The sequence below is a fragment of the Choloepus didactylus genome, chromosome 12, assembly GCF_015220235.1.
Source record: "Choloepus didactylus isolate mChoDid1 chromosome 12, mChoDid1.pri, whole genome shotgun sequence".
Classification (NCBI taxonomy): Eukaryota; Metazoa; Chordata; class Mammalia; order Pilosa; family Megalonychidae; genus Choloepus; species Choloepus didactylus.
In genome coordinates this window covers 95,955,207-95,979,833 of record NC_051318.1, presented here as the reverse complement: position 1 = coordinate 95,979,833, position 24,627 = coordinate 95,955,207, and the positions used below count along the sequence as shown (strand labels likewise).

At 38.7% G+C, this 24,627-nt stretch overlaps 1 pseudogene; it reads right to left on the bottom strand.

Annotated features, from left to right (window-relative positions):
- Positions 1-8,199: 8,199 nt before the first annotated feature.
- On the bottom strand, positions 8,200-9,052 carry LOC119506917 (annotated as a pseudogene).
- Positions 9,053-24,627: the final 15,575 nt, after the last annotated feature.

The window sequence follows — 24,627 nt, the reverse complement described above, 5'->3', positions numbered from 1 at the left end:
TCTTCCATCGTACTACACTTAACCTGAGTGGGTTTTGGTAAAATGCCCCACAGTTAGATGTTATTGTTCCTCTGAGGTATGCTGGTTGCTTTTTTTTTTTTTTTTTTTTTTTTTTTTTTTTTTTTTTGTAACTGGCTTTGTTAAATGACTAGGTTCCGCGTTTAAATGGTTTGCCAAAAGTAGCACACCCGGATTCCAACCCGCAGGGACCATGTCAGTCTTGTTCCTTCCCGCATTTGTCTTTTCAGTGGAAAACAATCATTCCGGAATTTGTGGCTGCCTTCCCTGCAGCTGCTACAGTTGGCAGGCATTTATGTCTCTTATCAGAGCGTAGCCCCTTGAGCCCAGAAAGAGGCTTGCTTTTGTTTTTACAAGAAAATTTGGTTTTACAGACAGAAATCTCACCTACGTACGTGGTGTTGCCTAAGACACACTTTGCCCTGAAACAGATGCTCTTTGGGCTTTTGAGGTAAACTAACATAACCATAGCTGAAAGAGGAGCTTGGGGTATTGATTAAAAAGGGATGATAATAAGGAAGTACTGTAGTGGTATTTATTTAAGGGTGGGGCTGCTCCAATTAAGGAAAGCAGCCAGTTGAGGTGGAGTTAACACTAAACAGACCCTCCTTATACTACAATTATTTGTGATACTTCTATCTCACTAGATTGTGAAACTGTTATAGCATAGACTATGTCTTATTTTTTATGTCTTCCCACAAAATGCTTAATAACCTGTTTGTGGCATTTAATTAAATTGATTACAGTCATTTAGCTCCTCGAATATGCTTCCATACTGCCTCAAGAGACATAAACATAAACATTAATCTGTCTGCTCTCATTTTGGATGGTTTGCACCAGTTCTCCTGGGCCTACTGGCCTGGATAAACTGACCTGCTATAAATGATTGCTCTCTAATCCCAAAAGGCTTTCAGTCACCTTTTCTCATACTCTGATCAGCTTTCTCCTATGGCAAAGCAGCATAATACTGAGTCTGCATAAAATCCCAAAGACTTATTATTCTGTTCTGGAAAAGGATTTTCCTCTGATCACCCCTGGCTAAGCTGTTTTTCATTATAAAGCAAGTTTACAGTTGATACACTGAAAATGAATTGTTTCTATTTCAATCACTCAAAAACCCTGGCCACTTTTTCTCTTTACCCAGACCACTTTGTATTTAAGACATTTTAACAGATTTGAATTACAGTTCAGAGAACAAAATTATAGAAAGCCACTTTCATGGGGAATGCAATGCATAACTTACAAATCAACTTATGTAATTATTTCCCTGCAAGAATAATACTCCTTTACAGATTGTACAATGCAAAATTGTGTAACAATGTGGAAAAATAGTATTAAAAAGTCTATTCTTCAGTCAATTTTACCAGATATTTAATTAGCAAATCTTCATGATTTTTATGTCTTTGTATTAACTGTTGCTTTGTATCATCTATGTGGACTCACAAAATTGTTAAGCAGCGAGAAATTAAATATAACCCCTCATTTTACAGAGACCCAGAATTGTGAAGTAACTCATCTCAAGTATTTGGCTTCATAGTCCAGTGCTTTTTCCAATATATCATCCCACCCACAGAACTAAAAGCAGCATTTCATTTTCTGCCAAATGAGCATTACATTGACCTGAGTGGGTCAGTGAACAAGGTGGGAAAGAACAGATTTTTCTCTTAGAACTCTAAATGGAAGAGAGTTGTTTTTAACTTGTTAAAAAAAATTATTATGGGTTCATAGGAAGTTGCAAAAATAGTACAGAGTGTTCCTGTGTGCCATCCCTCAGCTTTCACCATTAATTACATCTTACACTCAAAAGAAATTTATTTAACATGTACTCTCACAGAAAGCTCAAATGAATAGATTTCATTATGATAGCTGTCATTTTCTGAGCACTTACTGGGTGTCAGGAGCTTTAATTATTTTATTGGAGCCCACAATGATCATGTAAGGTAGGGGTTATCCTCACTTTCTAGTAAGGCAATTGAGGTTTGTGCTGGTTTGGATGTATTATGTCCCCCAAAACGCCATTATATTTAATGCAGGCTTGTGTGGGCAGGAAATGTTTTGGTGTTGATTGGGTTGGAGACTTTTGATTGGATGTTTCTGTGGAGATATGATCACTCAGCTGTTGGTGAGATATTTCATTGGATAATTTCCATGGAGGTTTAGCCCCACCCATTCAGCATGGGCCTTGACTAGTTTACTGGAGCATTATATAAGCTCAGACAGAAGGAGTGAGCTTGCGACAGCCAAGAGGGACGCTTTGAAGAATGCACGGAAGCTGAGTGAGAAACTACAGTTTACAGAGACATTTTAGAGACAGCCTTTGAAAGCAGACTTTTGCTCTGGAGAAGCTAAGAAGAGGACAAACACCCCAAGAGCAACTGAGAGTGACATTTTGAAGAGGAGCTGAAGCCAGAAGAAAGCCATTTTGACACCAGAACTTGGAGCAGACACCAGCCACGTGCCCTCCTGGATAACAGAGGTTTTCCAGACGCCATTGGCCATCCTCCAGTGACAGTACCCAACTGTTGATGCATTACCTTGGACATTTTGTGGCCTTAAGACTGTAACTGTGTAACCAAATAAACCCCCTTTTATAAAAGCCAATCCATTTCTGGTGTTTTGCATTCCGGCAGGATTAGCAAACAGGAACAAGGTTCCAAGAGAGTTACTGGCTCCTGTGGCCCAGTCCACATGATTTGCACGCTTCATCTTTTCCACGTTACAGCCAGCTGAAGATCATACAGTCCTTAAACTGGGTTTCAGCTGAACCCTGACAATTTTCTAACCATGAAAACATTTTATTTTTGACTGTTAGATTATTATTGCTTTGAAAATTGTTAATTTTGTGCCAGAAGTTAAAACTATTTCTTTAAAAATCTGTACATATAAAGAGTGTGTTTGATTAAATATGCTTTTATTTTATTTGGGAGCAACGTTTTACCCCAAGGAAGTAAAAATTGAAAATGGGAGGTAAAGATGACTAGATAACGTATAAGGTCCCTTCAGAAATGTTTGGATTTCTTAGTCTGTTGACTTCACTCCACTGCTGAATCCATTAGACTAAAAAGTTGTACTCTGTGGGTTAAAGTTCTCATCACCACATCTGCCAAGTTTGTCCACATCTGGACCCATGCACTCTACGTTCTCTTCTTTACTGAAAATGAACTGTGCATGCTCCTATTGAAGGCCAACTCTTCTATTTTCATACAAGATACGAGATCGTCTCTTCTCTTACATTCTTGAGGTTTTAAATTGAATTTAAATTTTTATCTCTATACCAGATCATTCCTCAGAACTCAAAGGCAAGACAAGACAAATGGATCGTTCAATTGCCACAGTCTAAGAATACCTGTTGTGAGTGGGTTAGACCAGCTTTACTGGGGCAAAATAGCATTTGCCCCAGTGCTTTACTCTAAGGCACTGGGGCAAATCCTGTTTGACTCTTGCACATTCTTTTCTCCTGGCCACCTGGTCTGCCCTGAATTGGCCTTGCCTTGCCTTACATGGGCAAGGGCCAAAATTGAGGATGTGCTTCTAGAGCAGAAATAAGCGAAGCAGGCTTTTTAGCCTGCCTTAGGTCTAAGCCAAGCTCCACAGCGTAATGAGCAGCCTAATGTGTGGCAGTCCAACACTGGAGTGCAGATCTAATCCTTAGCTGGTAATAAGAAATGGTTTACCTTGCTTTGTTTCCCTATTCATGTACTTCCTTGGGGACCTTGGAATCAGGCAGGTCAAGAGCAGGATTTGGATGTTCCTAGAACTCCTGGTCCAACACCACCTTAATTGTCTCACTTTTGGCATGACCTAAATATACCTTGAAAACCCAAGAAAGTAAAGTGAAAAACTTTTAGAAATAATAAGAGTTTAACAGTGTGGGCAATTACAAAATTAATATATAAAAATTGACAAAATTAATATATAAAAATTGATATGAAGAAAACTATAAAACTACTGAGCGACAAAGGAAAACAAAATGGAGAGGCATATCCTGTTTTTGATCAGAAGACGCAACAGTATAAGGATGTCAATTTTCCTAAACTTAATCTATGAATCAAATAAATCCCAATAAAAATCCCAATGATTTATTTAAATAATTCTAAAATCCACTTGAAAGAGTAGTTTGCTAGGGCCCTCTGAAAGAAAGTTTGACTTTATGTGTTAAATTTTCCCTTTGAGTCAACAATCCCGCCTTTAGGAATTTGCTAGTAGGAAAAGAATTATGCCAAGGGATGCTCATCACTACCTTGTTTATAACTGGGAAAATTTAGAACAACTTATATATCCTATGGGAAAGTAATTGAGTCAGTTAAACTATAACAAATACTGTTGGTTTCCTACCTATATAAAAAAAATAAAACAATTATCAAATCCCTCTTGTATCCATTATTCAGTTTCAACAATGAGCAACTCATGGCCAAGCTTGTTTGGTTTTGTTTTTAAATTTTAAACTTTTTATTTTGAGATATTTTCAAACTTACTGGATAGTTACAAAAATAACACAAGCCCCATACAAAGAACTCATGCCCAGATCAATTTGCCACCTTTGCCATATTTTCTCAATCCACTTTCTGAACTCTTGAGTGTAGGTTGTATACATTATGCTCCTTGAACACTTAATTACTGCCATGTATATTTCCTAAGAACAAGGATATCCACTTATGTATCCTCCTTAAGTGAAATTATAAAATTCAAGAAATTTAACATTGATATAAAGCTTTCAGTCTATATTCCAATTTCTTCGTATGTTCCCAAATGTGCTTTTAGCCTTCTCTCCTCCCTTGTTAGATCCCTTCTGGGATTATGTCATCGTCTCTTTAAGTTGCTCTCCCTTTTTTTAAAATTCTGGGAATACATGCACAAGATAAAGTTTCCCACCTCAACCCCTCCCCAGCATACCATTCAATGGGATTAATCACTTTCTCAGTGTTGCGGTGCACCCACCAGCTTCCATTACTAAAACTTTCCCATCTCCCCAAATAGAAACCCTATACCTGTTAGGAATTAACTCCCCACTCCCCCTGCCCTGGCAACCTACACCATCTGATATTTACTCTGCCATTGTCATAAGGCTTAAATTTAATATCCTAAATCCAACCAACTCATTTGCTTTGATACCAACTTAAGTTCAATAGAATAAACAAACTATGTTTCTATACTCCTGTCCCCCCACCCACCTTTATGTAGTTCTTGAGTACATAACCACTGATTTCTCCTATTTTATGCATTTGCTTTTAGCCCTATAGGAAGCAAAATGCTGATTTGCAAACTAAAAAGACAATAGTACTGGCATTTATATATACTCACCTAGTTACCCTAACCAGAGAACTTTATTTCTTCATGCAGCTTCGATCTGTTGTTTAGTGTCCTTTCCTTTCAACCTGCAGAACTCTCTTTGGTGTCTCTTGTAGGGATGGCCTAGCTTTTATTTATCTGGAATGTCTTCATCTCTCTCTCAATTTTGAAAGACAGTTTTGCCCAATACAGAATTCTTGGTTGACAGGTTTTTTTGCTTTCAGCACTTTAAATATGTCCTCCCACTGCCATCTTGCCTTCATGGTTTCCAGTGAACAACTGGTGCTTACTCCTTGTGAGACTCCCTTGGACGTGACATGGTGCTTCACTCTTGGGGCTTTCAGGATTCTCTCTTTGTCTTTGGCATTCAATAGTTTGACTATAATATGCTCTGGTCTGGATCTACTTGGGTTTATCCTATTTGGAGTTTTAGTTTCTTGGATGTACATATTCATGTTTTTTGGTTAAATTTAGGAAGTTTTCAGCCATTGTTTCTTTGAATATTCTCTCTGTCCCTTTCTCTCTTCTCCTTCTGGGACTCCCACAATGCATATATTGGTGTGCTTGATGGTGTCCCACAGCTTCCTCAGGCTCTGTTCACTTTTCCTCATTCTTCTTTCTCCTCCTCAGACTGGATGACTTCAATTGTCTTATCTTCACATTTGCTGACTCTTTTTCTGCCAGCTCCAATCTGCTATTCAAACCCTCTAAGGAATTTTAAATTTGTTACTGTGGTCTTCAGTTCTGTTTTGTTCTTTTTCATAGTTTCCATCTCTAATAATATTTTCTTTGTGTTCATCTATTGTTTTTCCAATTTCCTTTAGCTCCTTGAGCATATTTAGGACCATTTTTTTTTAAAGTCCTTGATACGTCTCAGGTCTGGTAAGTGCTGCCTTTTATTTGTGTTTTTAGAAATTAGCACAATCCCTGGCCTGTCACACTTTATTTCTAGACTGGTACCTGGTTGCTGTGCTTTTTTTGCTTCTAGATAACTGTTCATGAAGCTCACTGTCCTGGATCAGGAACTCACTTAGGTATTTCCAGCCACATCTCTGCTGGGCAAGACTTAAAGGAGCTAAAACACTCACAATTGTCTCCCCCTGAGTACCTCTTTGTTGCTCAGATGTGGCCCTCTCTCTCTCTAACTGAGCCATCTCGACAGGTGAACTCGCTGCCCTCCCCCCTACGTGGGACCCGACTCCCAGGGGTGTAAATCTCCCTGGCAATGCAGAGTATGACTCCCGGGGATGAATGCAGACCCGACGTCGTGGGACTGAGAGTATCTTCTTGACCAAAAGGGGGATGCAAAATGAGACTAAATAGTTTCAGTGGCTGAGAGATTCCAAATGGAGTCGAGAGGTCACTCTGGTGGACATTCTTATGCACTATATAGATAACACCTCTTAGGTTTTAATGTATTGAAATAGCTAGAAGTAAATACCTGAAACTACCAAACTCCAACCCAGCAGTCTGGACTCCTGAAGACAATTGTATAATAATGTAGATTACAAGGGGTGGCAGTGTGATTGTGAAGACCTTGTGGATCACACCCCCTTTATCTAGTGTATGGATGAGTGGAGGAATGGGGATAAAAACTAAAGGACAAATGGGGTGGGATGGGGGGATGATTTGGGTGTTCTTTTTTTCACTTTTATTTTTTATTCTTGTTCTGGTTCTTTCTGATGTAAGGAAAATGTTCAGAGATAGATTGTGGTGATGAACGCATAACTCTGTTATCATACTGTGGACAGTGGATTATATACCATGGATGATTGTATGGTGTGTGAATGTATTTCAATAAAACTGAATTTAATAAAAAAATAAAATAAAACACAATTAGCAGCAGTTACTCAAAACAAAAAACAGGAAAATAAAATGTTATTATGTAATTATTTCCAAAGTTGACAAATGGATCAAATATTCGAATTGGTTGCACTGGTTGCAGACAATGTTTATGACTACTTCATAGAAATTATATTGTATTTCCTAAGTTAACAATATTTGGGATAGATGTGTCTAAATACTTTAATCCATACACATAAAAGATTAGCAATCACCAGAGGCAAACTACAATTGAGTCTTCACTCTGGGATTTTAAAATGCCTTTTATTAAACATGATTTTTCTGTCACTAAGGCAGTGTTAAAATTTGGCTGGCAAATCCTGGGTGTGAGGGGCCCTCCTCTCCCCACCCCCACCCCCACGGCACCTGTCCTTTGCCTCTGGAAGGACTCATGGGTAAATCGTAAGTTCTCATACCTTAAAAATACTGAGGAGACAGGTCAGTTCCCATTCCAACAGCTTCAGGGCCCTCTAGCCTTGGTGTGAGACAGTGGGTTTCAAAGCAAGATCCCACATGAGGAAAATCTTTGACAGAAGGACTTCATGAAAAGAATGAATGAAGTGAAATGAGTTGTGAACAAACCCGGCCACCACCATTCCACACGTGCACTATTCTGAGCATTCCCCTGGCATCCAGGGCCCACTATGGGGGCACGTGTGGAGGCTGTGTAGATGGGAGAGGCCTGGGGCAGGGGTGTTAGGGTCTGCATGTGGTCATCCCAGAGATAACCTGCATTGGGCAGGCCACCGTTCTGGGATGGGCCCAACTTCTCTTAGAGAAAGAGTTGACTTTATACCCCACAGCGTCATCCAATTAGATCCGAGTAAGGTTGAAAACCTTGCAGAATCAGTTATCAGAGTTTAATGTTTCCAGAAATGCAGCAACTTAGAGGTTTCTACTTTCCCACCAGCTTCTTGGGAAATAAAAAGTCACCAAAATGTGGCCTGTGCCAGGACATAGAAGGAAGGAGATCCAGGGTCCTCAGTGACATGTGGAACAGAGCCAGACTTCGGAGCTAAAAAGAGGTGAGTCTGGTGACTCGAGGCCCAGAATTGTGTCCTCAGGATCAGGTGATCTCATCAAGGGGCATGAACCCCATGTCCCTGAGGGTCCTCAGGGCCACGGGGCCACTTGGCCAGATGACAAGGTGCATGCTGTTGCTGTTGTTGAGGGAGAGGCGGAACCAGCCTTCGGTGGGGAGCTTCAAGGCCCTGCACACGATGTAACGGATGACGTTGGCATGACAGATGAAGATCTCGTAACTGTCCTCCTCCTGCTTGGCATCTGCCTGGTGGATGTAGTTCCAGAATGCATCCTCAATTCAGGCTCCATATTCATAATACTGCATAGCTTCTGGCTTCCAGTGGGATACAGGCAGGTCTGGTTTGATGGCAGCACATTTCCTGAGCTGGTCTGTGCTGACTCTGCAGACTCCTGGCAGGTGTTTGCGGATTATGTGTGCTGTTTCTATTGCTCAGGTCATGGAGGAATCCACAATTTTGTCGAACTTCAACCCCAAGCTTGTGAGTTGGAGACCAGTTAGTTCAGCTTGTTCACAGCCCAGCAGGGTCAGAGTCCGGTCCATCTCCAGGGAACCATCCGCATGGTACTGGGAGTGCCTGATGAGGTCGATGTGTCATGTGGCCTTGGCTTTGCAGTGGTCCAGTCTGGACGCCAGTTCTTCTTCTCCAGATTCCAGGTTCCTTTTCCACAGGTTGATGACAGACAGTGGTTCTCGCCTGTCCCAAATGGGGTCCCAGACACCGGGCCATATACCCACTGCCCAGCCGGGAGGCTCAGGCACCTGTGGCACCGCCTCTCCACCCCAAGAGCACAGCCGCCAAGCCCTGCAGGCTGTCAGCTTCGGCCAATCTTGTTTTATCAATATTTCTACTCTCTCCATCATCATATTAAGATATTGAAGCATCTTATCATTTCATCTGTAAATAATTTAATGGATAATCTCTAAAAGATGAGGCCTTTTATTTTAAAAATAATCAAAATACTATTGTCATACCTAAAGAAACTAGCAATAATTCCTTACTTGATCAGGAGACATCCTGTCAGAGTTCAAATTTTCAATTACTTCGTAAGTGCCATAATTTTTTTAACAGTTTGGTTGACTTCATGTGATGGTTTGGAATTGTATGTACCCCAGAAAAACATGTTCTTAAAGTTAATCCATCTTGTGGACTTGAACCCATTGTAAGCAGGACCTTTTGATGAGGCTACTTCAGTTAAGGTGCAGCCCACATGGAAGATGGGTCTGAATCCTATTACTGGAGTCCTTTAGAAGGGGAATGAAATTGAGGCAGAGAGAAAGCCACAGGGAGCAAGAGGCTGGACATCAACAGGACCCGGAAGAGAAGGGAGAGACCAGGAAGTGCCGCCATATGCCTTGCCATGTGACAAACTAAAGACCAAGGATTGCCAGAAGCCAGCCCCAGATCACCATAGTCTTCAAGGAGAAAGCATCCCTTGATGATGCCTTGATTGGATATTCCCAGCCTCAAACCAAGAGCGAATAGATTCCCATTGTCTAACCTGACCCATTTCATGGCATTTGCCTTGGACAGCCTAGGAAACTAAAACCCTTGGGATTCACAGAAAGTCTACACATTGTAATTGGTTGATAATGTCTTTTAAGTCTCTCAATCCATAGATTCCCTCTCCAACTTCCTTTTCTTTTTTACTTGCAATTTATTTGTTGAAGGGATCAGGTTATTTCTCTGGTAGATATTCCAAAGTCTGGATAAATTGATATTTGAATCTGGAGTCTTGATTAGATTCAACTTCTATTTCTTTTGGTGGAGGTGTGCCCTTCCATCAGGAGGCATAGAATGTTGAATTGTTTCTCTCTGTGGTGTTGGTAGTTGGAACTCAATGCCTAGATCCATTAATTCATTAGATTTTATAAATGGTGATACTAATTCTATCATTCCTTCTTCATTTATTAGTTGGAATACTTCTATAAAGAGAAACATCCTTCATCAATGATGAGATTTTCCAGTGATGTAGGAAAAGCAGCATTTTATTTGCCAGTTTCCGAAACAATGGATTGGTTCTCCAGCAACTTAAGTATTTTGGGTCCCATTTTTGGCCATTGTTGGTTTCATTATGAATGCATGGATTTAAATTTACTTCCCCCCTTTCTTGCTAAAGGAACTTGATTTTGCTTAGGTAGCAATACAGTCAGCCACAGAGAAGAAATCCTGACTCGTCTGAGTCAGTCAGATCAGCCCCTTCTCCTTTGTCAGTATCTGGTCAGGAGTGAGCATGTGATTGGCTCTCCCCGTAGCCACTTAGGAGGAAGTCTGCTAGAAGCTTCTATGAAAGACCCCACCACAACCACTACCCAGCTGAAAGTAGAGTCCCATTTTGCTCCCTCCTTCCCTTACCGCCTTTTTTACATTTTCACACGAGGAACTGATGTGTGGCAAGCTGCTATTGAAGTAGGAACATTTCAAAGGATGTATGTGATATATATGCATAGTCACGAACACTGATATTGTAGATCAAGACTTACTGACAAGGAGAGAGAGCCAGGCTGTGTTGCTGATATAGCACATATAATGCACATCAATTTATGTAAAATTGAACACCAGTGGGTATATTTATGACACCTGCCTGGAAGTTTATTTTCACTTAAATGCTAAGAGTAGTCATCTCTGAGTGGTGAGATATTGGCTGATTTCTACTTAATTTCTTGTATTTTTCTATAAGATTTACATTTTTCTTTGAATAATAAACTTTTTAAAAGTATGATTCTGGGTGACTCCCATTTATTTCACATTAATGATAAATGGCTCTTTTTTTTCAAGTAAATATATCCCAACATAAAAATTCTTTTTTGTAAGACCCCCATATCTGGCACCACATGATTTTCTCCAATGCCTGATCATCTGACAGGAAATGTTTTGTCCCTGGAATAACATTTCCTGATAAACATTTTTCAGAAACAGTTAAGCATTTCCTGATCTGTAAATTTTTGTGATTTTTTTCTTTGTGGAAACTATTGTTATAGTTAACAATACCCCCTAGCTCAGTGGCACATCACCATCCTGTCAGAGAAGACAGTTTCAGAAAAACATGAGATTTTTTTTTAGAGAGACAGATTTTCACTCACCAAGAAAATAAAGTTGGCACATTTTCCACTTAGTGGTAAAATAAGTTGTCTCCCTCTGGCCTACATTTGGGAACTGTCCATTTCTTTGGCCCATTGAATTCTCCCAAGCAACTGCATATTCTCGAAACCAAAAAGATACTTAAAAAAAAAAAAAAAAATTCTAGGCCTCCAAAGTCAAATTGAAAAGGGCTTCCTTTCCTTGTGTTAATTCCTTTTGTTAATTCCATGGGGAGCCGGCGCCAGACACACTATCCCAGGGGACAAAAGAAATAGACTCAACAAGCTTCTGTGGGCCACGTGCTGTGTGCTGTGCATTTTGAGAGTTGCTGGAGCAAATCCAAAGTAAGAGGTAGCCTTGCTCTCCTGGATCACATAATCTAAAGTGGGGGAATGCCAGGAAGACGTGCGGTGGGACAGGTCAGGAGCTGAACCTGGAAACACAGTTCCTGGAGGGCAGTGACAGATTTTAGACAGAGATCAGAGCCAGTCTGAAGGAAGGCATGATGGGGACAGATTGGATGGACAGAAACAAATTAGGAAGTGGCTGCAGCTGCCCAGATGAGAGAGAATGTGAGCTTCAATTTGATCAGTGATTTCGGGGCAGACAGGAGAGGAGAAAGGAGACATTCAGCAAACACTTACATTCTCGTCTCTGTGCTCATTTCTCTCTTGTTCTCCCAGCTTAACTGGAGTCTGGAGAAGGATTTCACATTTCTCAACTGGGCGATGGGAAACTGAGAATGAGGTTTCTACCCACTCCTGTGCCAGAGCTCCGAGGGAGGTAAAGCTTACTCTTGGCCTTCAGCATGGCAGTAGCAAAACTCGGAGTGCCAACTCATCTGCAAGTTTGCATTTTGATCTAGTAGAGCCACCCGTTCACCTGATGATTCACAAAACAGATAGATGGTTGTGACCCCAGAATAAATGCAGTGGACCACCAGCACCAGGCCATTTTATAGCCATGATATCTCCTTCCTGTTGGCCCCTCTGGGTCTTCAGTGAGGCAATGCAGCCCCCACTCTCACCCTGGGGCTTCAGAAGCCCTTAGCGCTTTCTTCTAACTTCTGCAGCGGGCCTGGCATTTACAGCCTGCCTGCAAAATCAGCTCTTTGCTCAAAGTGCCTTTTAGGCGACAGACTGCCCTGGAGCCTAATTAGAGATCAGTCAAGGCCTCCCTAAAACTTCTCTGGAACAACTGGGATTCCGGCATGAGCCAGTGAGTCTTCTCCAGAGTCTGGAGAAGATAATGCAGCAAATCTGCAACCCGGAGGGAAGGCTGGGACTGTCTCCCCACTAAACCATTGGAGATTCAAGATCTCAGGCCTGCTTTGAGCCAGTTATGCCATCCCTGCTGATGAAACGACAAGGCGTGGGTCAGAGAGAGTTTCAGAGCCCTGCCTGGAAGGCATGTTGCTGGGACTCTATTATTTAGCAGCAGTGTCTGTTTAGTCCACTACCCACACCCACCCCCTTCTGAGATTCCTATCTGGTGTGCTAGTTGGACACAAGTCACTCGAGAAACCTTAGAAACCAACTCATCTTCTCATTTTGCAATGTCTGGTGGTAACATTTAGCCTGAACTGATGGCCTCATATATATTACAGTGGAATGAGGAATAAAATTAATTTCTAACTCTTTTTGTATGTTGAGTAATTGCCCAGCTTCAGGGCTATAGAAAATTCCTGGCCTTGTCCCCCAGAGCTACCCAGCCAAGGCCTGGCCCATCACCACCAAAATGGCTATAGATCTTATTCCTGAGATACATTCTAAGGAATGGGTTGAAGGAGAAATGAAGGCTAAGATGTTAGACGAATTAGGAATTAATTCATGACAACAATAGGGCCGCAAAAAAGGCAGGTCCTGCATCCTCAAGCAATCAAGAAGATGTAATGAAATGCTACTGGCTGTGCAGTATGTCCCATGTGTCCTTAAACACACGCTTCACCTCAACCCACTTCTGATTCTAAGCTCTTTCCACATGATTTGACAGGGCTCTCTTGGAGTTCTTCTCTACGTTTTGGCATTGGACGGTAGCTCTTCCCTGGCTCAGCTCTGGACTTTGGTGTCCTAGAATTCTCTCACTGCAAGCCTTGTAGCTCGGCATCGCTGACAGCAGCTCCTCCTCTTGTGATCGCAATCTGGACCCAGCACCTCCTCCTACTTACTTCATTGGAATATCCAGGCCTCAGTTTGACTTGTCAGCCTAGTCCCCACTGGCCCAAATCCTCCTACCTTTTCCTTTCCCCCAGGGGACCGCTTTAACAAGCTCATGGCTCAGTTGCATGTCCCACAGCTCCCTAAGAGCTCAGAGGAGCTCCAAACAGACAATCCTCAGAAAGCCCACTGGGTTCCTACTTTTTTAGTGCAGGGACTTAAGGATACTTAGTCTGATGCCAGGAATGCCCTTTCTAGCCCTAGTTGGAGGATATAGTTCCATGGATCCCTATGACTTCGTATATCACAGAACGGAGAATTGTGTTCGGTGAAAATGCCAGAAAGCCAACCTCACCAAGTCGTACAGTTCTCTTCTGTTCATGGAGTGTGTGATCTCAGCTCAAAACTATTTTTAGACACTATATTGATGCTTTCGGCATTCTTCCCCCAAATTGCATCTTTGAGGAGGTGTCTCAGTGCATTTCCTCTGGCCTGAACTGATTTAGCTGTAGAATATAAATTAGAGATAAGACATGAGCCTGGAAGATGATTTGATATATGTGGCAACAAGGGCCTCTGTTAAGGAGAAAAGGAACTAGCATTCATTGAATCCTTAATCTGTGCCAGGTACCAGGGATAATTAGTCCTACTGATAATGATACTGTTTATTACATGTGTATCATATATCAGGACTTGTTCTAATACCTTACATATGATCTAATTTAATCCTCCCAATGACCCCATCGAATAAGCATGGTATTGTTTCCCCATTTTATAATCAAGCAATTTAAACTTAAAGAGGTTAAGTAACCTGCTCAGCACAAACTGGGTTTCAAGGCAAGGTCTGTCTGAATTGAATGTCTTTTTACAAGTTATCTCTCAACTTTTTTCTTGATTAGACTTGGCACAGATTTGTCTGGTTTTTTGTTGTTATTGTTGTTGTTGTTGTTTTTTTTTTGCTCATTCAAAGAATCAACTTTTGGCCTTGTAGATCAACTCAACTTTTTTTCCCTCATTTTATTATTTTCTGCCTTTATTTTATGGTCTTTTTCCTTTAACTTTCCTTGAATTTATTTTGTTGTTCTTTTTCTAACTTCTTGAGTTGAAAGCTTAGTTCATTTCTATTGTACCTTTCTAATTCTGAGTCCCCGAGGATGTTCTTATTTTTGTGTCATTGCAATTTTTATTTCCTCTTTAGACTGGGAGTTATTTAGAAGTAACTTTTAGATAAATACATTTTTTTTTTAAACAGGGAGTACCTAACCTTTGGATAATAGTTTTTATTTGATTATTGTGACAATTAAAATGTCCATCTCTTTCTGATATTATGGAAAATTTGAGTATCTCATTTTAGTTTAACATTGAATTTTACTAATTTCATTTGCTTCGCTCTTCATTGTTTCTTTTTCAGTAAGAAAGAGAAAAGGCCCCAAGAAAAACATTTAGTGGCCTATAGCTATATTATTTACTTGGGGTGGGGGAAGTGGGTGTTCCTGCTAAAAGGAAAGTTCCATAAGGGTAGGGACTTTGATTGCCATTAGTGAATTTCCTGCATCAAGAATTGTGCCTAGCACATGGTAAGTACTGAATTAATATATATATTAATTTAAGATATGATTTTTATATTCATTAATTTTATATTTAAAAGATATAGTGACATACAGTAAACCATCCATATTTGAATGTACAGTTTGATATGTTTTGACACGCATGCACCTATGAAACCACCCCCATGTCAAGATAATGAAAATATTCATCACTTCTTCATACCTCTTTGTAATCCCACCTTCTAGCTCCTCATTTCTCCCCCCCCCAAAAAGCTACTGAATTCTTCTCTGTCACTACACATTAGTTTGTATTTTCTAGATTTTTATATAAATGGCATTATATAGTATGTATTCCTTTCTGTCTGGCTTCTTTTATTCAGTATAATTATCTTGAGATTCATCTATATTGTGTGTATTGATAATTCTTTATTTTTTGATTGCCTAATATATTCCATTGTATGGATATACCCCAAGTTGTTTGTCCTTTCACCTGTTGATGCACATTCGTGTGGTTTCTAGTTTTTGGCTTTTTCAAATAAAGCTCCTATGAACATTTGTGTATAAGTTTTTATATGGACCCATCATTCCTTTACTCGGGTAAATTCCTAGGAGTAGAGTGGCTCCTCACATGGTAGATGCATGTTTAGCATTAAAAAAAAAAATTGTTAAGTCTTTTCCAAAATAGCTGTACCATCAGCAGTGAATGAGGAGTTCCAGTTTCTCCATATCGTCACCATCAGTTGATATGGTCAATGCTTTCACTTTTAACCATTCTAATAGATGTGTGGTAGTATCTCATTATAGTTTTAACTTGCAGTTCCCTGGTAACTGATGATGTGGGACATCTTTTCATGCTCTCATTTGCCATCCACATATCCCCTTTGGTGAAGTGGCTGTTCAAATCTTTTGTCCATTCTTATAAATTGGGTGGCTTGTTTTCTTATTGTTGAATTTTGAGAGTTCTCTCTACATTCTGAGTCCAAGTTCTTTATCAGATATAAGCTTTGCAAAGGTTTCCTCCCAATCTGTGTGTTATCTTTTCATTCTTTTAACAATGTCTTTTGAAGAGCAGAAATTTTAATTTTAAGGAAGCTCTATTTTTTTAAGGTGTTCTCTTTGAATTGTGCTTTCGATGTATCTAAGCCTTTACCCAATGCAAGGTCACAAAGATTTTCTCATGTTTCCTTACTAATATTTGAATGAGTCAGTGAGTACACAGTATATTAGAGAAATGAGAGCCTAATCAAGTGGCATAATTTGGACCTTAAGTCACTTTAGCTTGATACCATCAGATGATGATGTGATAAAATGAGTTTTGACCTAGATTATATCTCAACTCTTCACTACTTTTAGGATATGGATATAGATTTAAATACAACCCTAGTGACAATTTCATAAGAATATATAAATTACATTCTTTCATTTTGTCTGTGCTTGTTGCTACACATCAAAAGCCTCAAATGACTGATTATATCTTCATGTGTAGCTACTCTTAGTTACAAACAGAGTTTGTATTTAAATCTAGTAGGTGAATCACATGTACAGCCCCTCATTTTAAAATTGTATACTTTAGGCTTTTTAGAAATCTTAGCCATGTCTTGCTTTTGTGTCTCAGACCATTCTTTGTGTGTGTGTGTGTGTGTGTGTGTGTGTGTGTATTTTTATTTTATTTTTTTAATTCAATTTTATTGAGATATATTCACATGCCATGCAGTCATACAAAGCATACAATCAATTGTTCATGGTACCATTATATAGTTGTGCATTCATCACCAAAATTAATTTTTGAACATTTTCATTACCACACACACACAAATAAGAATAAAAATTAAAGTGAAAAAGAACAATTAAAGTAAAAAAGAACACTGGGTGCCCTTTTTTTTTCTTCCCCCATTTTTCTACACATCCATCCATACACTGGACAAACGGGAGTGTGATCCACATGGCTTTCCCAATCACAATGTCACCCCTCATAAGCTACATTTTTATACAATCGTCTTCAAGATTCAAGGGTTCTGGGTTGTAGTTTGATAGTTTCATGTATTTACTTCTAGCTATTCCAATTAATTAGAACCTAAAAAGGGTTATCTATATTGTGCCTAAGAGTGCCCACCAGTGACCTCTCAGCTCCTTTTGGAATCTCTCAGCCACTGAAGCTTATTTCATTTCCTTTCACATCCCCCTTTTGGTCAAGAAGATGTTCTCCATCCCATGATGCTGGGTCTAGATTCCTCCCCGGGAGTCATATTCTACGTTGCCAGGGAGCCTTACACTCCTGGGTGTCAGATCCCATGTAGGGGGGAGGGCAGTGATTTCAGACCATTCTTAACTAGGTTTTAAAGATTCTAGTCAAGAGCTTCCTCCTGCCTTTGGTTTTGGGGCCACAGGTGCAGTTTTGTTTGTGCTGGTTGTCTGCGGGAGGACAGTACCACTCAGCAGCCTCAGGCACGTGTGGCCCAGATTCTCTCACAGCGCTTCACAAAGCAAACAAGTTTAGGAGCGCAGTCTGTCTCATTGAAATTTCGCTTCTTTTTCAAACGGACATTTTCTCCACCATGGAACTGTATTTGAATGCTCAGTCCTTTTAGTTTTTCATTTATTTCAATACTTTCAATCTATTTACTTTATTTTACCTCCTGAAATGAAACTACCATCTACCTTGATGGAATTGCTCAAAAAATCCATACGTTATTCTCTATACTGGATAAATGCACTTAACTACCTGCACTTTAAGAAAATAATTTTGATATTCTTTTTTTTTCTTTGGGGGTAACTCACCCAGTACAGTAGTAAATTTTAATATATTTGAAAGTGAATAAAATGCGAAATTTTAGGTTATATATAAGTTACCAGGAAAAAAAAAAAAAAAACCCACAAAACAAAGAAAGTGTAGAATACAAGGAGTGAACCCTAATGTAAACTATAGACTAGAGCTAATAGTATAATCATATTAATATTGCTACATCAATTGTAACAAAAGCATCACACTATTGCAAAATGTAAATAATAGGGAAAACCGGGTGTGTGTGTGTGGGGGGGTATATGGGGATTTTGTACTTTTGTCATTATTTTTCTATAAACCTACAACTGCTGTACTTAAAAAAATATTAAGCCTGATAAAAATTATCATAGCCTATATCATTACATATACAAAAGAAGGCATCTATCCTCAGTTAAGAAATATGAAAAAGAAAGCCTATCTCCTCTCATAATTAAGAAACACAAGCTAACCTCTATTGTATTGTCTAGAAGTATTGTCTAGACTATTAGACTGGCAGAGAGTAGTTCTAAAAATCAAGCTGGGGGAAAAGCAACTTAACGCTCTGTTGGTGGGACTGTACATTGGAACCTCCTTTTGTAGTACGGTTGGGCAAAACGTATCAATATTTAATATGAACATACTTTGACCTACTCATCCCATTTCTAGAAATCTATTCTGTGGCATCAGCTTCCAGGTCCAACTCAGTTCTTTTCATAATTTCTCTTTGACACAAAAATGGTGTTGTCAGAATTGTCATGTTCCTGCTGGGTCATTTGTTTCTCCATACTATGCACTCAACACTTTGGCAGTGGTTGGGTGTATGACTTGTTCAGGCCTGGGTGAAACTTTGATCTAAAATGCAACTAGGTATCTTGGAAAATGTAGCATAGTGTAACGGATTGGAAAATGCAGCATAGTGGTTGCTTTGCCTGTCCAGCACATTTGCCTAACCCTTTCTTTTGGTGACAGCACCCTGTTTCCCTTGAGGTGCTCTTTCCCAACTCCATAAAGCCTGGGAGGGGCTCCAGTCATACTGCCCAGCCCTCCCTGGCCCTGGGGAAGGTCACGTGACCTAGGCTGAGTCATTATATGCCTGGTGCACTGATCGGTCTAGGAATGGACACGTGACTCAAGCAGGCACGGTCCTCTTTGGGACTGATACACAAATGCAAGGAGAGAAAGGCTTTTATACTAGGGTTGCTAGTAAGAACAAGTTTAGAATTGATATGATATACATAGAAATTTCTAAGAAATTAGTGGAAAATGGTGCAGTAAAATTTTTCAACTAATAACATCTCTTTTTCTAGTCCTGGAGATTTATGAGTCTTCTGCATAAAATTGTTTACTTTTCTGTCACTATCTGCTCTTTGGATTAACAGTGAATGGATCACCTGGTAAATAAAATATAAATTGAGAGGAAAGTAAGGCACTAGGATATACCCAGAAGGTCTGAAAGCAGGGATGCAAATAGACATTTGCACACCAATGTTCACAGAGGCATTATTCACAATTGCCAAAAGATGGAAACAACCCAAGTGTCCATCAACCAATGAATGGATAAACAAAATGTGGTATATACATACAATGGAATATTACTCAACAGTAAGAAGGAATGAAGTCCTGAAGCACATAACAACAGGATGAACCTTGAGGACATTATGTTGACTGAAATAAGCCAGACACAAAAGGACAAATATTGTATGATCTCACTGATATGAACTATGAACTCACTATCATATGTAAAGTCACAGACATAGAATCTAGAATATAGGTTACCAGGATATAGAATGAGGCTAAAGAATGGTGAGCAGTTGCTTAATATGTGCAGAATGTTTAACTAGGTTGAACTTAAATTTTGGAAATGGATAGAGGTGATGGTAGTACATTATTGTGAAGATAATTATTAGGGCTGAATGGGAGAATTTGGGTTTTATTTTTTATTCTTTTTTTTTTTTTTTTTTGGAGTGATGAAAATGTTCTAAAATTGATCATGGTGATATATGCACAACTATGTGATGATACTGTGAGTCCCTGATTGTATACTTTAGATGGTTTGTATGGTGTGTGAATAGAATTGCCCCCCACCCCAAAAAAGTGAGGCACTAGGATGGTTCAGGAGACATTTGTCACTTTGGCTACCCAGGGTCCATTTCCTTGTCCCAACAGCACCACGATTTCCTTTGGGGGAGTCACCACTGTTAGTAGGGGCAATAAATCAAGAGGCTCTGAACTCACACGACTGAAGCAAAAGAATCACTGGAGTCCTATTCGCCTCCTCTGGTTACTGTCAAAGAGCAGGCACAGAACCTAAACTCTCCCAGTTGCGCTTCTTATTCTGGGAAATTGAATCATCAGCAGTGACAAAAGAATGGGGGCATGAGTTTATACTTACATGTTCATTTTCACCCCTTACATGTAAGTACATATCATAAAAGCAGATGGTGCTCAACAAATCTTTCTACCATCTTCAAAAGTTCTGAATTTTTGAAACCTTTTGGTTTGTTATGTATAGATACTGTCTTAAAGAGGCTGATTTTCTTTTGTTAGTAAACATTATCTCACCGAAACATTTCATGACACAGAAAATCCATCTGGAGTGTAAAGTTATTGACTTACACAAGTTAGAACAGACCCATCTTCAATGACTACTATGAAAACAAGAAATTGGAGTTTATATACGAATTTGTACACAGAAACTCTACCCCACAGCCGTAAAACTTCGTATCTTAACAGAGCAACATGGAATTTAATCCTTTGATTATTTGGCAGCCTTTTCTTACTAAACACAAATAACTACCTGGTTTTAATAGACATAATACAAATTTAATGTATATAGATATTCAGCAAGCTGTACAGTTTCTAAACATAAAACTCCTAAAAGGCACATCTGTCTACACAACATGTACAAAAATGGCTGGAGCTGACACAAAACAAAAGAGCTGCCTCTCCAGAGACAAGCTTGCAAATCAAAAGTCTTGTCCTTGATGTCTTATTGAATCACAATAGGCTTGTTCCCTGGCTGGCTTTGTCTGTGAATCTATTGCTAAATTCCTCCCTTCTGGGGACATATGTATTTTTTTCTTTCTTATTTTTAATAACAGAGTTAAATTGTTAAATTCTTCAAGAAGAGTGCAGTGAAAAATTTAACTAAGACTCATTGTCTAACACCAAGATTTAATAATAATAAGTTTTTATATTGATAAATCAATAAATAATTATATTAATGTAATTATTATATCAATGAATATAATATAAATAAATTATCTTTTTTGCCATTTGTACTTCAAACCTTTTTATTTCATGAAGTGTGCATGTGTAGTTGAAGCAACCACTCCTTTCCCGGGGGTTTCCATTCTCTAGATGATGTTATCCTTCCCATCTATGTTTTGATAATTTTACTTGTCTCCATAAACAATTATGCATTATTGTTTCTAATACTATATAGATTTAATATTTAAATGTCATCATACTGCATGTATTCTTTTATAGTTTTGGTTTTTCACTCATTTTTGTTTTTGAGATTTATCCATGTGGAAGCATGCTGATCTAGTTCACTCATTTTTGCTCCAATATAGCATTTAGTTTTACAAATTTATTCGTTGAACCACATCAAAAGGGTTACATAGCAGCAATTGCATATGGGTCAGCCCAATAATGCAATATATTTGTCTGCTTTCCAATTGAAGAACATTTACGTTGTTTTCAATTTTCCATTTCTACCAACAATGATGTACAAAAGTTTCTCTTTTGTATACTGAGAGGTAGAATTGCTGGGTTTTAGGACATACACAACTTCTATTTTACCACATAATGCCAAATTGTTCCCTGAAGTATTTGTATCATTTCCACTCTTGCCAGCATCATATGGGAATTCTTTGTCCTTGCCACCACTTGGTATTATCAGAAATCACATCAATCTGATGGACATCAAAAGGTCTTTCATTGTTTTAATTTGCATTTAATTGATTTCTAAAAAATTTGAACATTTTTTCATATCCAGATTGATTGACCATTCAGGTTTCTATTTCTTTGAAATGACTCTTTATATCCTTCCCAGTTTTCTTATAGTTATTTGACTTTTCCTTTTGATTTGTAGGAGCTCTTTATTTGTTTTGGCCACTGAATCTGTCAGACATATGCCCTCTCCAAGTATCTCTGGACTGGTTTTTTTATTTCTTTTGTTTTACAGATGTTTTAAATTTGAAAACAGTCAAATTTATTTATATTTCTTTTTATTGTTTGTCTTTTTTTGATCTTGCATAGAAATTCATTCTATCCTCAGGTCATAAAAATATTCCTCTCAATTATCTTCTGAAAGTTCTAAAGTTTTGTTCTTCACACTTGAGTCTTTAATCTTTCTGGAAATGAGTATGTGTACAGAGGTGGAGAGCTAAACTTTACCCTCAAGCAGTAATATATTATCCCAGCACTGTCTAACAGTCATCTTGTCTATGCTGAGTTATACTTGCAAGTTCTGTTTCTGTACTCTTTTTTTCTGGCTAATTTGTCTAGTTTTCTATCCTTTGTCAATGCCATGTTGTTTTTACTTTCTATAATTTTATAGTAAATATAATATATCTGGTAAAGTTTATATGTTTTTCTTCAAAGTTGTCTTAGGCCATTCTTGATCCTTTACTAGGTCACTCAAAGTTTAGGATCAGCTTGTTAAAGCCTGATTGGAGTTGTATAGAATTCACAGATTCATTTAGGAAAGGACTGTCATCTTTATGATACTTAGCCCTGTCTCCCCATTTATTTAGGTTTTCCTTTATGTTGCTATTATAATGTTTTCTATAAAGGTCTTTCACATCTTTCAAATTAGTCATATTACTAGGTTGCTATTATAAATGGAACACTTCTTAAAAATTATATTTCTAGTTTGTTGTTGTTAGTGTACAGGAATGCCATGGACATTTTATATTGCTCTAGTGTCACACCAACTTGTTGAACTCTCTTACTAGTTGGAATAGTTTGTAGATTTTCTTGTATGTTCTGTGCAGACAATCCTATTCTTTGGAAATGATTTTTTTTTCTTCCATTTCAATCACTATCCCTCATTTATTTTTCTCATTTATTTCACTGATTAGGACTTCTAGAACTAAGTTGAATGGAAGCAGTAACGTTGACATACTTGTTCCTGACTTTAAACAGAATGCTTGTAATGTTTCACCATCAAATATTATGCTTGAGGTATGTTTTTGATAAATACCCTTTATTAGTTTAAGGAAGTTCCCTTATAATCATGAATAGATGTTAAATGTGATTGGATGCTTTGGGGGGGGCATATATTAATATTTTAAAACTTTTGAAATGTGATAAATTACATTAATAAAGTTCCATGTCTTAAATGATCCTTATATTGCTTGGTAAGCCCTGGTTAATCATGATAGGTTTTTATACACATTGCTGAATTCAGTTTGTAAATTTTTTTAAATTAATTAAAAAAAATTTTTTTAATTCAGTTTTATTGAGATATATTCGCATATCATACAGTCATCCATGGTGTACAATCAATTGTTCACAGTACCATCATACAGTTGTGCATTCATCACCCCAATCTATTTTTTGAACATTTTCCTTATACCAGAAAAGGTAAAAATAAGAATAAAAAATAAAAGTAAAAAAGAATACCCAAATCATACCCCCCCACCCTATTTTTCACTTAGTTTTTGTCTCCATTTTTCTGCTCATCCATCCATACACTGGATAAAGGGAATGTGATCCACAAGGCTTTCACAATCACACTGTCACCCCTTGTAATCTACATTGTTATACAATTGTCTTCAAGAGTCAAGGCTCCTGGGTTGCAGTTTGATTTTTTCAGTTATTTACTTCTAGTTACTCCAATACATTAAAATCTAAAAAGGGTTATCTATATAGTGCATAAGAATGCCCACCAGAGTGACCTCTCAACTCCATTTGAAGTCTCTCAGCCACTGAAACTTTATTTTGTTTCATTTCACATCCCCCTTTGATCAAGAAGATGGTCTCAATCCCATGACGGTGGGTCCAGATTCATCCTTGGGAGTCATGTACTGTGTTGCCAGGGAAATTTACACCCCTGGGTGTCAGATCCCTTGTAGTGGGGAGGGCAATGAGTTCATCTGCTGAGTTGGGTTGGCTAGAGAGAGAGGGCTGCATCTGAGCAACAAAGAGGTACTCAGGGGGAGACTCTTAGGTACAATTAGATTTAGCCTCTCCTTTGCAGTAACAAGCTTCTTAAGGGCAAGCCCCGAGATAGAGGGCTCAACATGCCAAACCACCAGTCCTCAATGTTTGTGAGAACATCAGCAACAGTCCAGGTGAGGAAGCCCAACACCTCTGCATGTTCCCCCAGCTCCTCAGGGGGGCCCTGCATATATATTTTTATTCTCTGCCTAAATTACTTTGGGATGTATCTCTATTTCACACTAACCTATACAAACCTACCAGGTCTCACTTCCTATTCAAAGTTCCATGCAATTATGGTATTTGAACAAACTGTATGAGTTAAATTGTTTAGGAAATATAGATCCTGCACCAAATAAACATCTCTTCCCTTGGTCTCACATGAAAGTTGAAGTTTTAAAACACATTCAGTATCGCCCTTTACCCTTTGGCCCTATTTGCCCTAGTCCTAACCAGATCTGCTTCATTCATATCTCTAATTGAAGTCTGGGCTCTTTTTCAGCTTTTTAAACTGTTGCTGTATGCGCTAATACTGACATTCATATCTGCTGAGCTCTAGCTCTGAGTTTCAGGTGTCACACAGATACCCAAAGTTCCAGGGATCAGTCAGGTTATACACAAAGGGATCAGCATCTCAGAATTTGGAGACAGCCATTACAATTCAGGAATAGATGTGACTGCTGTAAGAGCTTACAATCTAGGGACCATTACAGTAAGAGTTC